The sequence below is a fragment of the Vulpes lagopus genome, chromosome 4 (assembly GCF_018345385.1).
Source record: "Vulpes lagopus strain Blue_001 chromosome 4, ASM1834538v1, whole genome shotgun sequence".
Lineage (NCBI taxonomy): Eukaryota > Metazoa > Chordata > Mammalia > Carnivora > Canidae > Vulpes > Vulpes lagopus.
In genome coordinates this window covers 84,223,873-84,240,559 of record NC_054827.1, presented here as the reverse complement: position 1 = coordinate 84,240,559, position 16,687 = coordinate 84,223,873, and the positions used below count along the sequence as shown (strand labels likewise).

Below are 16,687 nucleotides of genomic sequence, written 5' to 3'. Positions count from 1 at the left end.
AATCTGGAGCATTTACATTGTTTTTCTGCCATATGCCATTTTTCTCTAGATTCTTCTAAGGTTTTCTCCTTCTTACTGATTATCAGCATTTGATTATGAGATGCCGTATTTGAGTTTTCCTTGTCTTTTTTTTTTTTTTTTTGTCTTTCTGCTTGGAGGTAGTTATTTGATCTGTGAGATTCTAGTTTTCAACACATTTGAAAAATGTTATCTTTATTGCTTAAATATTTTTCTGTTCTCTTTTCTCCCGTTCTTCTGGGATTGTAATTCTATGTATGTTAGACCTGTTGATACTGTCCCACAGTTCAGTGAAATTCTGTTTATTAGTTTTAATTCTCTCTCTGTGTCTATCTCTCTCTCTGTCTGTCTCTCTCTCTGTCTCTCTCTGTCTCTCTCTCTCTCTCTATGCTTCGTTTAGGATAATTCATAGTACTGCCACTTCAAGTTTTCTGAGATTTTCTTCTGTAGTATCTAATTGGCCATTAATCCCACCCATGATTTTTCTTTTTATTTCTAATGCTCTAGTTTTCATCTCTATGGCTAGTCGAGCATTTTTACATCTTCCTTTTTTCTTAGCATCATGTTCTTGTTTCCTCCATCTTGTTGAATATGAAAACATATTGAAAATGGTTGTTTTAAATGGCCTGTTAATCCCATCATCTCAATTACATATGTGTTTGTGTCCATAATTAATTTTTCTCCTAGTTATTGATCATATTTCTCTGCTTCTTTTCATGATTGGCAAATTTTGATTGGATGGCAGATGTTATGAATTTTACATCACCGTCTGCTGGATTTTATGGTGTTCCTTTAAGGAGTATTTTTCTGGCTTGCAATTAGGATACTGCTGAGTCCTTTCTAAGTCTTGCTTTTTAAGTTTTGCTAGGGCTTGTCTAGAGCAACCATTAGCACAGGGTTAATTTAGCCCCATGACCCTTCAGAGGACTCTACCTAAGGCTCTGTATACTACACCATCATTCTACTCTAATGGTAAAAATTAGAAATGTTCCCAGCCTTGTGTGAGCTCAGGCAGTTGTTTAGCTTAGTGCTTTGTAGAGGCTCTTTTTCCCAGGTCTTAACTGTTTTCCTTTCATGGTTGTGTACATCAGTACTCAGCCCGAGACTCAAGGGGACTCCTCTATAGATCTCTGGAAGGTTTGCTCTCTCTCTCCTCCTCTCTCTCTCTCTCTGTGCATTTCCTTCCTTGGTACTCTGTCCCATGAATTTTAACTTCCTTGGCTTTCCTAAATTCTAATCTATCTCCTCACCCGAGTGAAACCAGTGTGCTGTGTACACTTCGCATTGTTCCGTGCTGTGGCCTGTACACTTCCTCCAGGCAATAAGCTCCCCACTTTGTTGCCCTTCTCTAAGATAATAGTCCTGCGAATTTTCTTGTCCAAGATCTTAAAATTATCCTTCCACATATTTTGTTAGGTTTTCTGGTTGTTTAAGAGAAAGGGATTTATCTGATTCCTCTTACTCCATATGGCTGGAAGCAGAAGTCTTGTCTTCTGACTATTGAAACTACTGCATAAAAATTGTAGTGAGTGGACAGATGCTGCCTGCAGAGAATGACCAGACTTTCATTCTTCAGCTGTGCTTGGCCAGAACCCAAAGCTTGCTCCTGATCAGCCCCTCAGAGCTGTGTCCCCACTTGACTACCACGGTCTCTGTTCAAACTGCCACAAAAGCCCCACGATTCCATACCATGCAGCTGCCACCTCTTCTCAGTTACCTGACATGATGACCACATCCTCCCTGCAGGTGCCGCAAAACCACCACCAGGACCGCAGAACCGAAAAGGTGGACAAATTTGCTTCAGGATGTCAATAAAGCTGCCCCTAATGATGGGCTTCAGGCTGACTGCAATGGACTGTGTGCAGCACACCTGGATATCGTGTGAATCTGTTACTGCTACAGCTGTGAAACTCTTCTGACAAAGAGTTTGTTTGGCTTCCTTGTGACACATTATCTAAATAGGCCAGGCAAAACCCATTTAAAAAATGAATGATTCGTGTAATAAACTTATGCAAGACAGTGGTTCCAAAACCTGGCATCACAGTATGCATCTTTGACAAGCACACCTGGGAGACAGGGACACAGAGTAAAGCCTGTGGCAGGCTTCCTCGTACCTGCTGGGAACCCCTGCCTGTGGTGAGTAACACCGTACACTCACACATATGCACCTCCTGCATGCTTTCTGTAAGCTTCACCAAAACATCCACCTCTGCTCTCTTCTTCCTACATTTGCACCACTCCATTCAATAAAGTATTTTGGTATTAAAAAATAAAAGGTACTAACTTATCTATGAAAAAATGCTGAATTAGTAGCAAAGGTTAAAAACTTGTACATAGTAGTTGGTTATTGGCAGAAAAAAATTTCGTCTGTCTCTCCTGATTTCTAACCTGACCTGTTTGGGGTTTTCTCAATAAATTAAATAAAATTATTTCAGAATTTTCCTGACAGTAAAACCCTTTGAGGTCAATTTTAAGAACTAGGTTTTTTCCTCTTTAGTTTTCTAAATATATAATATGGTAAGATATTTTTTGGATGTTTTAGACTTTTGTTAAGTACAAAGTATTTTTATCAAGTACATTTTCTTTGTGTCCCTTAATTGGTTCGTCCAGGTTTTATTTCATTATCATGAATGTTTAAATTACTAAATTCACTCACTCAATGATAATTTGCTTTCTAAGAACTTACTAGATAGGCAAGAAGCCTTTAGCCTAATAATAGGTCATTTTTGGAAACAGGGAGCAAAACTGTGCCAGAATTAAACAGTCCTAAACACTAAAGGTTCAAGGTTGGTTTGAAACAGAAACCACAAATTTTGATTGAACCTACACTTGGCAGTATAAGACTCGCATGGATTGTTTCTAATATTTTATAGAGGAGATATACACACAGTCTAACAAAGGGAGACAGGAAAACCAGTCTAAACTAGCAGAACATTCAGGAAAGGATTAAAAACTCAGATCTGGTGTAGTGAACATGGATCTGGAGCCCCGAGTCTCATGGTCTGTCACCAACACACCTGGAGTAAATTAACAGAAGGATAAATGCTTTTGGAGAAACCAGCAACCTTCTCTGAAGTGAATGGATAGCAGATAGCACTATGCCAGGAACACGTTCCCCAGAAAGTCCTAAACTAAGAAGTGAGAGTTCCAAAGATAGAGTTTAAACGTGAAAAAATTGCCTTCAGAATTCCCATTTTCTTAATTTATATCATGTGGTTGACTGGGCCAACATTGCCTCACCTGGGTCTCAGGAGACTAGGAAAAGCAAAAGGATATTTGTGAAATGTTTTCAAGTCACTAAAAAAAACAGTGGAAATATACATTAAAATACTTGACCTTTAAGGTGCAACTATAAAAGAAATTACTATATAGTTGGAAACTGGTTTCTCATTATCAGTGGATCCCGCGGAATATCGCTGTTGAATTGTCTAGCACTTCACTGAGTTTTTTGAAGGGCCTCACAGATTCAAAAACCCAGACTATAACATTTGTTAAACTTTTTTCTTTTTTTTTTTTTTTTTGGTACTATGAAATGCAATGAAGAAAAGCATAAAACATAAACCTGATAAATGATTATAAGACAAATACCATGGAACTATCATATATAGGTTAAGAAACAGAACAATGTCAGCAACCCCAAGGCCCATCATGTATCAAGTTGTTCATTGAAATGATCCCAGGGTTGTTTTGGAGGATAAAAACCCTGTAAATCATATCTTTGAAAATTAATATCCCATGTAAATGACATACTCCAGACACATTTGCACAGTCCTGGGAAACTCAAACCAACAACGAGCCAGAGTTTATATTTGGTTTGAGTGAAACATTTCAAGGCAGGAGTTAGAGATAATGAATACAGTCAGCATCAATAGAAAACTCAGCTCTGCCCTAGTGGTGGCTTGCTTCACGATGTTTACACTGTTCAGATCTGAGACTCACCTATGGGCTTTCCTCTGTGGTCTGAAAAGCTAGTTCCCTGAAAGAGACAACAGGCAAATATTGGAAGGTCTGCAGGCACCATTGTGTAGGAGTGGATTACTCTTAGCCTGACTTGGCATTCATTTTTTAGGATAAAGGAAGAACTTGTCTTCCTCACACATAATTTACTTTCTGTTTTTGCTTCTGTCTTTCCCAGGATCCAATGCTTCTTCTCAACTGGAAACTGTTTCTGGCAGCATGTATGTGGTAAGTCTTGCACAGCTAGAGATTCTTCATAAATGATTCCAAGACCGTTTCTTTTCAAAAGGGGCCACGTACCTACTATATATGATATCTTCTCCTCTCCCCCTCTCACGAATCTTCTTACATATGTTTTGAGATGAGATTTTGAGATTTTGCATACTGGTTTTGTTAAACTTCTGATGGGACTAATGCCATGGCTGGGTGCAGTTGCCAGGTGAGTAAACTCAATCTCTCTCTGTAGAGCTTTATCAAGAGAAACAGAAAGAATGAATGGAGTTCTACTTGTGTGTGCTTGCCAGCAGATTCAGAGCTGCTCAGGTCTTGGAACTGCTTCTTGTCCGAGCAAAATGGATACTAGAAAATTCTGACTAGGACAGAAATGACTTGCACACCAGATTCTTGCATCCTTACGCTGTTACCTGGTCAACTGCTGCTCAGTTTCCTTGTCCCAGGTGTTTTCCTCACCCCCTTGCCTGGCCCTCTGGCTCATCACATGACCACATCCTGCCCATCTTCTGGTCTCTGCCCATGTGCCTGGGTTTGGGGTTTGTGAGGCAGTCTGTCTGCACTCAGTCCTGGAGCAAGCAGTTGTGGCACTGCCTCCTGTTAACCTCTGGCACTATGTGTCCTATTTCTGACCAAACTTCTGACTGATGATACCTATCCTTTCCCTTTGCTGGCTTCTGAAGTCACCTCCTCTCCCAAACACTCAGCCTTGCCTCACTTTTCTGAAGGCTTGTGCTTGCTTTGTCATATGACGCATCCTGCTCTGGGCAGCAGACGGACATCATCACCAGTTCTTGTTTAATGAATTCTGCATTGCTATTGCCTATTCAGTTATTTGTTTCTCCAACCATAAGGGCTGATTAAAGATGGGTGCTATTCCTGTGTCCTCAGAATCTAGAACTGTCTCTAGAATTTAACAGGTATATAAGCACATTCATTGACAAAAGCTTTTAACCTGGACCAGGATGATTCCAGTGACATAGAATCTAATTCTAGTTCTCTCACTGTCTAATACTGTAATCTTAGGCAAGTGATTTTGATATTTTTCGTTCTCGGTATCTTCATCTGCAAAGGAAGGATGGTCTGTTGGGATGGTTTCTAAGATTGCTTTCAACTTCAAAGTTCAACTCTGCTTATTGCTCAGAACCTTGATAATGAAATTTTCCAAAATGGTAGGACTCAAATTCTCACCCTAAAAGGGATATCTGGATTGTTCAAAACTGATTTTCAGAGAAACGAATTTTTTAAACCAAGTGATCCATGTTTCCTTTTTCATGCCCATTATAATGCTTAGCAGATTGGGCCTTCAATTGTAGGATGAATGTAAGAGATGAATCGCCACCTAGTGGACGTATCCCAAGGCAGTGGCCTCCCCTCCAGAACAAGAGGGAGCTTTGTTCTCTGTAGCCCGTGAGTCCTACCCATAGTTTCTCCTTCCTCAACCTGAGACACATCTCAATCTTGTCATTGCTTCTGCCTCTAAAAAAAATTACAGAAATAATCATTTTGGCAAGAGAAGACATATTTATTTTGACCACATATGGTTTAATTTTTACCTATTTGTGTTTCACGTTCACAGTGTGGAAGGCAATTTAAGGAAAAAAAGATAAGGTCCAGCAAACTTAGACTGGGTCTTTTTAGTCTCTTATCAATCTGGTTTGAAAACAATCCTTGAGCATTCAGAGACGCCTTGGCTAGACAGACAGAAAAGGGATAGTAGAGTTCACATGTCTCCCAAGCAGAACTGTCTAGAGAGCGCAGCCTTTCATCCAGTTCCTCACCAATGTTCAGAGTTTTACAGTTCTCCTTGTTTAAAGGAAAACCATTTAGAGGCTAATCTAAGGCTTTGGATTCGTAGTTATTTCAATGTGCAGTGGAATCTTTGCTTGGATAACGTTTTCACTGAGCTTAAGGAAATCTAAGTGACCTCTACTTAAAATGAACAAAAGGATATGATTATGCTAGGTCTTCTTCCTCCACCTTAAAAAAAATATCCATAAGTTCTGTCATTGGAGGTTCAAAGAGGCTTAGGAGAAGGGATCGTTGGTTAATTAATGAAATATCAAGAGGATTGCTACATATCTTCAGCCCAGCTTCTGATGCCTCTATGGTACTTTATTATTTTAGCGCAAGAACTTCCTCATTTAATCAGCACTGATGATTCCTTCCAGCAACCCCAGATTGGCCAGCTATTTGTATTGCAAATGTAGCACTGAGGTGCTGTATTTCTCCAGCCTTCTCCACAATAATGTATTTTTTCCCTTTCCATTCGTATATCTCTGCTACTAAATAAATGCCTCTAGCCAGCTCATGACATTGTGATATTTCTATTTCTGATTCCTACCCCACCAACCCAGTGCAAAATTTCTTCACTTCTCTACAGACTTGTAATTTCTCTTTCTCTAACATCTCTTACTATTTCTCAAAAAAACTTCTGAAATGCTCTGAACCCAAAAATAACTCTTCTTTTGATCCTAATATCTATTCAAACAACTTCTCTCTGACCCGAACCTCCTTCCTTCTTTTCCTGTCTTCCTTCCAAGAAAGTCATTCGAAACGATTCCAACTAAGGTATTAATCCACTCTCCCTGAGTTCTATAGACACATTTCCTGGTGGCAATTCTGTAGAGCCTCAGTCCTAACTAAATCACTCAAAGGATTCTGTCAAGATTTGTAAACCATAATCTTGTATCTCTGCTTTCGAACAGACTTTATAGATTTCCTCTTCTTACCTGTACCTCCTGGAAACTGGTGTGTAGATCAATCCAAATAGGGGAATAGGAGGGAGCCAGTGGGGGAGAGAAATGAAGAACTTATATGGTTAGAGCTAACCTTAGTCATGCTTTCCCCTACCCCTGAAGGAAAATATACTGTCATACAAAAGCTTCCCTTGTTCCTCCAGTACATTCATATCCTTAGCAAAATTTCTACAGAAACTGCAGACAAAGAGTAACTTCAAATGAATGTGCTAATCAATAAGCATGCAGTAATCGTCTATCTATATATATTAGACCGTCTTCAGTGTTGAGCTGAAAAACGGAAATAAATATAAGGCACAGTTCTTGGATTCTCAGAACTTACGTTGATTGGCAAAAGCTGCAATTAAATATTTACAGAAAACAGGTAAGAAGGCATACCATAAATCACATCTAATTTTAGTATAGAAATAACGACAGAATTAAAGCTTGTGTTGTTGACTAAGGACTTGATGCTAAACCCCTTACAGAATTAATTATGAGCATCACGTTGAATTAAGTAAAAATTGTACTTCTGTATGGTATAAATCTGTTTCTGAAAGGTGTAGCAAGAGTTCAAACAGTGTAACAGTGTATTTGGTCAAAGTGGTAGACTAACAACAACAAAAAATATGTCCATATCTTAACCCCTGGAACCTGTGAATATGACCTTATTTAGAAAAAAGGCTCTTTGCACATGTAATTAAGTTAAGGATTTTAAAATGAGATTATCCTGGTTCACCCTGATAATCTTATGACAAGTATCCTTATAAGAGACAGAAGAGGAGACACAGACACAGAGGAGAAGGTCATATGAAGACAGAAGCAGGTATTTGAATTTTGCAGCCATAAACAAAGGAGCTCCTCGAACCATGAGAGGTGGGAGAAGGCAAAGAATGGTCTCCCCTAAAGCTTTCAGAGGGAGAGAGGCCCTGCCAACACCTTAGACTTCCAGTCCATAAACTGTGAGAAAATAAATTTCTGTTGTTTTAAACTGCTAACTTTTGCTAATTGGTTATGGCAGCCACGGGATACTAATACACGTGGTAATAAATCACATAAACCCTTTTTTGATGGTCCCATTTTCCTTACCATAATTTCCTGCCTAACCTTTACTGAAATGAATGAGAAATTAAAGGTATAGCCATATAGGATTGGTGAAATTCAGTAGGGTTTCTACAGGGAGAGGGACACCAGCTTTTAAGAGATGCCTGGAGATGAGAATAAGATTTAGAGAAGGTTATCCTTGTGTATCTCCTATGTGCTCACCTTTTCATGTATTCCAAATTCTGGGTGACACATAAAGGAATTAGGGAATAAGCTTCGGCTCATCTGTTATCTCCAAACAGAAGTCTGTCTGGTTTCTTGAGGCAAGCGCAATTAAAAACTTGTATTGTTTTTCTTATATGTAACACAGTTGAAGAAACAAAATCATAAATCTTTAGAATATCCAAACCAACGCTTTGCACCTTTTTCTATTACACCGTTACTTCATCATTTTGGTATCCTTACGGCTATGCTTGGATCTTATGACCAAATCATTGTCAAAATTTGATCCTGAATATGCATAATGAAGAGTGTTTGTATCTTAGACATAAGATTGACTCTTGACCAGGTAGAAACTATTTGTAATCATTAGTCATCTTAGAGGAAACCTAAGATATAGCTTTGAATTAATGAGATTGATTCCTAAACAATGCCAGGAAGATAGTAGACACTCAATAAATATTTGTTCAATGAGTGAATTTATCCAGCTAAAAAAGAGTTAGACATCAGTAGCCCTCTGATTAGGATGTGGGTAGTTAAAATAAACCCATTAAAGCTGATGATAGCTATGGAAAGCCAGACACAGCCATAAAGTAAAGCCCATCAGATTTCTTTGAAACAGCTGCAGAGCCTTCAAGAGGCTGAAAGAGTGATGCTACCTGGAGTTGTCTAAGAGAGAGCTTTGGGACTGGGATACACTGGAGGGCACACACTCTCTCTTAAGGGAGCAGCCACTACTCAGCTGGAGCAAATTGTCACCATGCAGAAACTTGAGCCTAATTTGTCATTCATCTCATATTTTCAAGAGAAGCCCGAAATATAGATGAGAACACTTGCCATTTTAAAAGTTGGCAATGGATTCACTCTTTTAAAAAAAATGCTTGTGGTGGCCAAACAAAACACATCTGCTAGCCAGATAGGCCTAGAGTCCTCCAGTCTGGACCTCTACTTCTTAGTGTCTTTTCCTTCTTTACTTCCCTTGGACTTCTCTCTATTTCCTTTCTTTCTTCTTTCTTTCTTCCTTCCTTCTTTCTTTCTTTCTTTCTTTCTTTCTTTCTTTCTTTCTTTCTTTCTTTCTTTCTTTCTCTCCTTTCAGCCTCTTGAATCACTAATTGTCTAGGAACTGGTGTCTGGGGTATAAGTTGTGCAGGGAGAAAGATTGGAGAACTTGATGTATTCTGAATGTCAGAACAAGGCTTAATTTGATCAAGTCAGAAAACGGACCATGAAGCAAGGAAATGGGCTTTATTTTTTTTTTAAGATTTTATTTATTTATTTATTCATGAGAGACACACAGAGAGGGAAAGAGGCAGAGACACAGGCAGAGGGAGAAGCAGGTTCCATGCAGGGAGCCCGACGTGGGACTCGATCCCGGGTCTCCAGGATCACGCCCTGAGCCAAAGGCAGACACTTAGCCACTGAGCCACCCAGGGATCCCAGAAATGGGCTTTAGATGTCCTAAATCCTGGGTTTAGTCCATAATCTAACAAATATCTAGCCACCGAAACATTATTTAACCTCTTTGGTTCTTAGTTACACCATCTACAAAATGGGAATAATTGCATCAATATCCACTGTGCCATTATTATGAAATCAAATGAGATAATAGTTTTAAATGAACCTTATTGATATAAAGGGCCATAAACTTATTAATCATACAATAATTATTAATAACAGGAGGCTTATTGCTGTGCTGCATGCTTGTTAGCATATGATAGTTATAATTCACAGAGCACCAGAAATGTGCATAGCCAGAAGTCAAATAGTCATGTCAAACATGCTGTAGTGAATTCTACAAGATAGTGTATAAATGATATGGTAAAGACCGAAAGTGCTATACAATTTCGGAACAGAAGATTGGTGACAACTAGAGTAACAAAAGAAAGAGTCTTAGGAGTAGTGGGGCTTACACCAGACTTTAAAGGCTGCAAAGGATAGTCATAGTGTTACTGGTTTGTTTCAGGTGTCAAAACAGATTTTATTTTGGAATACATTTTTATGTAGGTGGCCTTTGGGAAGCACCCAACTGATTTAGTCTTTGGTTTCCCAAACTTCATTTGTTTATTCATTCATTCACCTGATCCTAATTGACATCTCTATATGCTAGGCACCTTGATAGGTGGTAGAGATACACCATCTATGCCCTCAGGGAGTTTACCATCAAGATGTTAAGCTTGGGAAATGCTAGGTTTGTTGAGATAAACCTTGTTGACTATCTAAACAAAAAAAATTCCTCCTATGTTTTCTGACAGATACCATGTATAACAATTGTGCATTACAGAGATATTTGAGAGTATCCATGGGCTCATCTAGTCTCACCGGTTAACAGGGCTTGTGCATAGATATGACCACTGTGATTACCAGAACACAGAACCATTTAAAATTGTTCATTCATGTCGTTATTACATACTTTATCGATGTCTACCATTTATAGAATGTCTATCATGGAGTTGTGTTCATTTTTTTTTAATTTTAGAAAAGGATTCTCTGATATACATGACCAGTTCTTCCAGACGCATTACAATACCCACGTACATTTAAATTTTGTATGTAACTATGTTGCTCTATTGTTTTCTCATTAAACTAGAACTTCAATTCAGTAGTTTCAAAGTTAAGAAGATAACTCTATTTATAGTAGCATTAAGAATAATAAAATACTTTGGAATTAATTTAGCCAAGGAGGTGAAGGACTTGTATGGTAAAATTACAAAACATTGCTGAAATAAATTAAAGAAGACATAAAAGACTTAATAGTGTCACAATGGTCATGCTACCCAGAGTGACCTATAGATTTAATGCAATGTCTCTCAAAAATCTCAGTGACGTTTTTTGCAGAAATAGAAAAATCTCAAGGGACCTAGAATAGTCCAAAAGTTCTGCAAAAGAAGAACAAAGCTGGAGAACTCATACTTCCTGAATTCAGAGCTTCCCACAGAGCTATAGTGATTAAAGCAGTGTGGTAACTGACATAAAGACAGATATTTCACTACGTAAGGTGCATGGAATAGTCAAAACCAGAGACTAAAGGTACAATGGTGGTTGCCAGGGGCTGGGGGGACATGAGGGGCATGAGGAGCTAGCGTTTAATGGGTATTGAATTTCAGTTTTGCAATGCGAGAACAGCTCTAGAGACAGCTGGTGCTGATGGTTTCACAACAATCTGAGTCTACTTTTTTTTTTTTTTTAATTTATTTTATGATAGTCACATTGAGAGAGAGAGAGGCAGAGACATAGGCAGAGGGAGAAACAGGCTCCATGCAGGGAGCCCGATGTGGGATTCGATCCCGGGTCTCCAAGATCGCGCCCTGGGCCAAAGGCAGGCGCCAAACCACTGCGCCACCCAGGGATCCCCAATCTGAGTCTACTAAGTATCACTGAACCGAACACCTAAAAATGGTTATTTAAAGTGGTATACTTTATGGTACATTTATTTTGTCACAATCCAAAAGTTGGGAAACAAGGTAAAAATAAGTTTTCAAAAATTATGGCACAACACTGCCTTTGTAGTTTTTACACAGTTTACACCACTTAAGTTTTATGTTCTTTCTCACCCTTTAATCTTTATCATTGTTTTTGGTTTGGCCTCACCTCTGGGCCTCTGGCACCAAAAACATTCATGTTTGAAAAGTGGGTACATTTATTCGCAGTCCTTTTCTACATAGGGGATTTCACCTCCCCAGTCTGTACCTGCATTGGGGGGATTTATTACAAATGAACACCTTGTAGTCAGGGCCTCCCCTCTGCCTTGGGACACTCACCAGCTGTGAGAGGCGCCCCCAGAGATTGCTCAACTTCTGGGAACCACTTCCCTTCTGCTGAAGGTTAGTCACTTTCCACCCCCCACTCCCAACCTCATTAGGTACCCGCCAGCTGTTTCACCTAGAGTCTAGAATAGTTTTCTCATCTAAATTGACTTTCATTTGAAAGAAAGTAGAGATGGATGGATAGCATGAAAGGACCGGGTCCTAAAATGTGCACTAATTAGAACACTCACATCCAGAAGCTACTGACCTCTCCTCTCTTTGACTTCCCGTAAAATGATAGCCAGTGGTTCAGATCACAGTGGCTCAGGGTCTGTCCTTCCTTTTGGGTTGTTGGATGGCTGTGTTTGGCTCACACTAGCTCTCCAGGCCAGGAGATACTCTTTTAACAGATGAAGTGCTCTGTTGACGGGAGAAAGGATGCAAAGCATAATGCGGTATGTGTTCATCAGCTACCTAAGCACCTAAGGTGAGTTCTTTACAAACCCTATTAAATGAGAGCTGCTTGATAAAACACAGGAGAGGTAAAGTGGGATACGTGAAAATTCCTTAGGAATCTCTTGCAGTTCAGCTGATGTGTAATTGTGTTTCTGAGCTACCCAAACCAAATCAACAACCATCTTCATTTATTAAGTTCTTACAATTGAGCGGGTACAGAGCTGAGCAGCAACACACTGCACTGCCCTCTCTAATGCGAACATGTGAATAGCATAAAATCAACCAACTGGCCAGGGTAGAGTGATATAACCCTTTTGCTTCTCTTCTTCCCAGATAAAGAGGTGAGAAATTGCATTTTCTTATGTCCAACCTACTTTATACCAACATCCAGATGTTGGATCCATTTGATGTCCATTGTAAACTGAAAGATCAGAAAGCATGAGCTATGACTACAGTTTCATTTAACGATCACATCTTTCTTGTTTTACTTGGTAAATCAGACATCATAAGAATGAAGGCATGCAGGAGTTCTACGTGACCAAGATAGGATAAAAGGGCCTAGATCTATCCTCTTCCCAGAAATAGATGGAAAACTGGACAAAATGTATTCAACAATGGCTTTCGAGTAACTGGAAGTCAGGCAAGAAAACACAGAGATAGCCAACAGGAAATAAACCAGGTGAACCCCACCATGGTCCCACTTCACTGCCAAGAGAGTTTGCAGGCCACAGTGCCATGTGTCCATCTCATCATCCATTTTACACCAAATAAAATTTTAGGATATCTAGATGTTAAGCACTGCTCCAGAAATTTGGAATACAAGTACAAACAAAACAAAACAAAACGTGGCCCTTGCTTTAAAGTCCCCTGTCATCAGTGAATTGTGACAATACTGGGATACATGTAATAATGAAAGGGCATGCAATTTACAGTAGCTGTTCTGAGAGGCAGCAGGAACAAGGGTTGGGGCATAAGCAGGGGAGTCACTTCAGAAAAATTTCAAGGACTACTATACATTTAATCCAGATCTTGACATTTGGGTCAGTTTTTTCTAGATAAACAAAGGTGGGAAGCAGGGAAAGAAGCTTACAAAAGTTACAGAAATGATATATATGAAGGCAAGATGTTTTCAAAGGCAGAAGCCACAGGGATATTAACTCTAAGTTGATTTGTTATAAGGAATATCATCAGTATTTGAGTTGGAAACTTCTGGAATGTGAAAAGTGTTCATTAGGCTATTGTAATTTTCAGAAATAATTAAAACTGGAACACATTATGCTTTGTGGCCAAGAGGTAACAAAAATAGATGAACTTGAGGACGTTTGCTGTGATATACACTTCAGGTCACAATGTGTGACCTAGGGTTGCTAAGTACATGGTATCTCTAAGTGATATATCAGTAAGATGAGAATAGTTTGAGTCTGGACTACACTTCTCCTGGTAAGCTAAGCTTTACATGGCAGCAAGACTGCCTCAAAGCTATTTTAACAAATGAACTGATGTTTAGTAAACATGCCTTACAAACTTTACACTTTCATGCAAATGTCATAAAACTGTTTTTTCTAAATCCCGATTTCTCTTTAATTAAGAAAATGGAACACTTGAAATGCTCAAACTTTTAATGCTCATTTTCCCCTTAATGGAGTCCTATTCTTATGAAATCACTGTTTTATTTTTGTTAGAAAATGTTAAGGCTATAATTTTTAGTACTGTATAAACACAGATTCCTTTAGTTATATTCTTAAATAATTCCTTTTTAAAATTTTTATAGATTATTGACCCAATTTGTAAACATCACATTAACTTTGGAGAGACCTCCAAAGACTTTTTTTTTTTAAACTCCAGAATTTCCTGACGATTTTGAGGTTTTAGTTCGTGTTTATTATGACTGTCTCAGAGACTGATAGGAGTCTGAGAGCATGGGTAATATATTACAGAAAGTCCTATTGAGCTTATTGCAAGAACATTTCTATCTGTGAGGGCTAATATCCAAGGCTGATGTTATCATGTTGTTACTTTGAACCGTGGTAGAGGGGGGAAAAAAAGGTAAAAGAAAGCATTTAATTGAATAAAAGCAATGAAACAAAACACCAATTGATTTTTCTGTGTTCTTGCATAAAACAGAAACAGGTTGAAGACAAATTATCAAAATAAAAATAATATGTCCCCAGAACCGAGTTTATCAGACTGTCCGGGATGGTAAGGATTTACAGAGTGCTTAACTATGTCTGAGGCCATTCAAATGTGATAACTGCTTTTGCCACACACTTCCCCCTCCTCCTTTTATTTATTTTTTTAATTTTTTAATTTTTTTATTTTTTTAAGGAGATTGGAAGCAGGACAGTCCTTGTCCTGTTCAGTTTCTGTTTAGTAAAGAAGAAGAAGATAGTAATACTAAGTGGGCCCCTCCTTAAACAGTAACAACTCCCTGGGAAAGTTACAATATTCTTTGGAAATGCAGTTCCAGCCTAACATGGGAGTATATGACTCTACGGAGACATAAACTATATGCAGCACACGGAACTAGCAGGGGTGAAATCAGTCCTATTTTAGCTACCTAAGGTAGTGTCCTTCCCCTCTGAACTTCCCATTTCTCTTCTGTATGACTAGAATAATAATACCTACTTTTTAAGATTATCGTGAAGATATGCTTGGCCTACATTAAGTGCTCAACGATTGGTGGCTATTTTGACTATTATTTTTTATTATTGTCATTATTATTTTTATTACTACTATCATAATCATATTTGGAGAATGAATAAGAGAAATGTAGAGTTCATCTGAGATTATCTGGAAGCAAAATATTTTGGTTCCCATAACAGGGAGATAGTATGATGATTAGATTTGTCACCAAAATAGAAGTTAGAAATTAATGCCAGCCATGTGCATTTACTTCAACCAAGGACAACATTCCTTTTAAAACCTAATGGTGGTTGTCCTATTCAATTTCAAAACTACTTTTGGTGGGGTGCCTGGGTGGCTCAGTCAGTTAAGCCTCCGACTCTTGGTTTTGGCTGAGGTCATGATCTCAGGGTCTTGAGATGGAGCCTCCCATAGGGCTCTGTGCTCAGCATCAAGTCGGCTTGGGATTCTCTGTCTCCTTCTGCCTCTGCTCCAACCCCATTTGTGCTCTTCCTCCCTCTCTCTTTCTAAAATAAATAAATAAAATCTTAAACAATTTTTTTACTAAAATAAAAATAACTTTTGGCTGCACACTTTTTGAATGTAACCTTACCCAGCATTTTAGGTTAAAATTGTTCCAAAAGCATTATTTCAAGGTGGCTAACAGCACTGTCTCATGCCAGCCACCAGCAGCCAGGTGAGCCCAGCATCCCCAGGGGTCTTCTCTTTAGGCCTCAAGTCCTCCTGCTTTCCTTCTGGCTCTCAGGGAGAACTGGAAATCATCTCTAAGACTTGCAAACACAAAGCTAATTTTCAAGCAAGATGAGAGTAGTTGAGAAAGCACTAATTACATCTTGGGATATAGTAGAGATAGTGAGGTTTTGTTTATAGTAATATAGCCCTAGGTATGGGTAGAAAAGCTTCTGCTTCTGTAAAGATTTCTTGCTTTTCAGGCTTTTCTGTTTCCTACGGAACATATTTGCACAAAAGGGAGAGAAAAGTGACTTTTCAAAAAAGTGGATAACTTTTGTGAATATTTAACTATAAATCCCAGGGTGTTTTTAGAAAAGTATCTCTTTGGTCTGTGGAGGCAAAATTCAGTTTTGCAATTGCTAGTATTAGGTATGTGTGCTTTAGAACAACTGACAGATCATTGCAGAACATGTTTACAAGTCATTTAAATATAAGATGTTGACACTATTTTTCTTAAAGTTAGAGAGCTGATATAATATATCCTACTGATAAAATGATACTCTGTAGTTGTTTTATTCCAAATTGATTATTTCAATCATCACTTAACTGTATCTCCCAACTAAAGTGCATTTTTAAGTGCAGAAAATCAAATTGAACCCTTCAAATAAATGAATCCTCAAATATCAAATGTTTTAAATCAACTAAATTTGAATCCTATATCTAACCTTTCTTTCATAAAAAAAGTATATATCTCCAGTCATTTATGTCAAAACTGGACCTCCCAAATGGAGTTACCGTGTACCTATTTCCATCCTTAAACCACACATTTGGTTCACAAATCAAGTAATTATGTGTACAAAGGGATCTTGGGAAGTACAATCACTTCACTGGCACATGTAAGTAAAATATGGATGCTCAATTTCCATCTTAATGCATGCAAATGCTAGACCCACACATGCAGGCATT

The 16,687-nt window shown here is 38.5% G+C and overlaps 1 protein-coding gene across 1 annotated transcript in view; it reads left to right on the top strand.

The window, feature by feature from the left end:
* Nucleotides 1-1,886, top strand: part of XRCC4 (X-ray repair cross complementing 4) — a 277,018-nt gene extending 275,132 nt beyond the window's left edge. The window contains exon 10 of the mRNA XM_041752028.1: nt 1,765-1,886. The gene's annotated coding sequence lies outside the window, so the exon portion shown is untranslated. The remainder of the gene's footprint in view (nt 1-1,764) is intronic.
* Nucleotides 1,887-16,687: the final 14,801 nt, after the last annotated feature.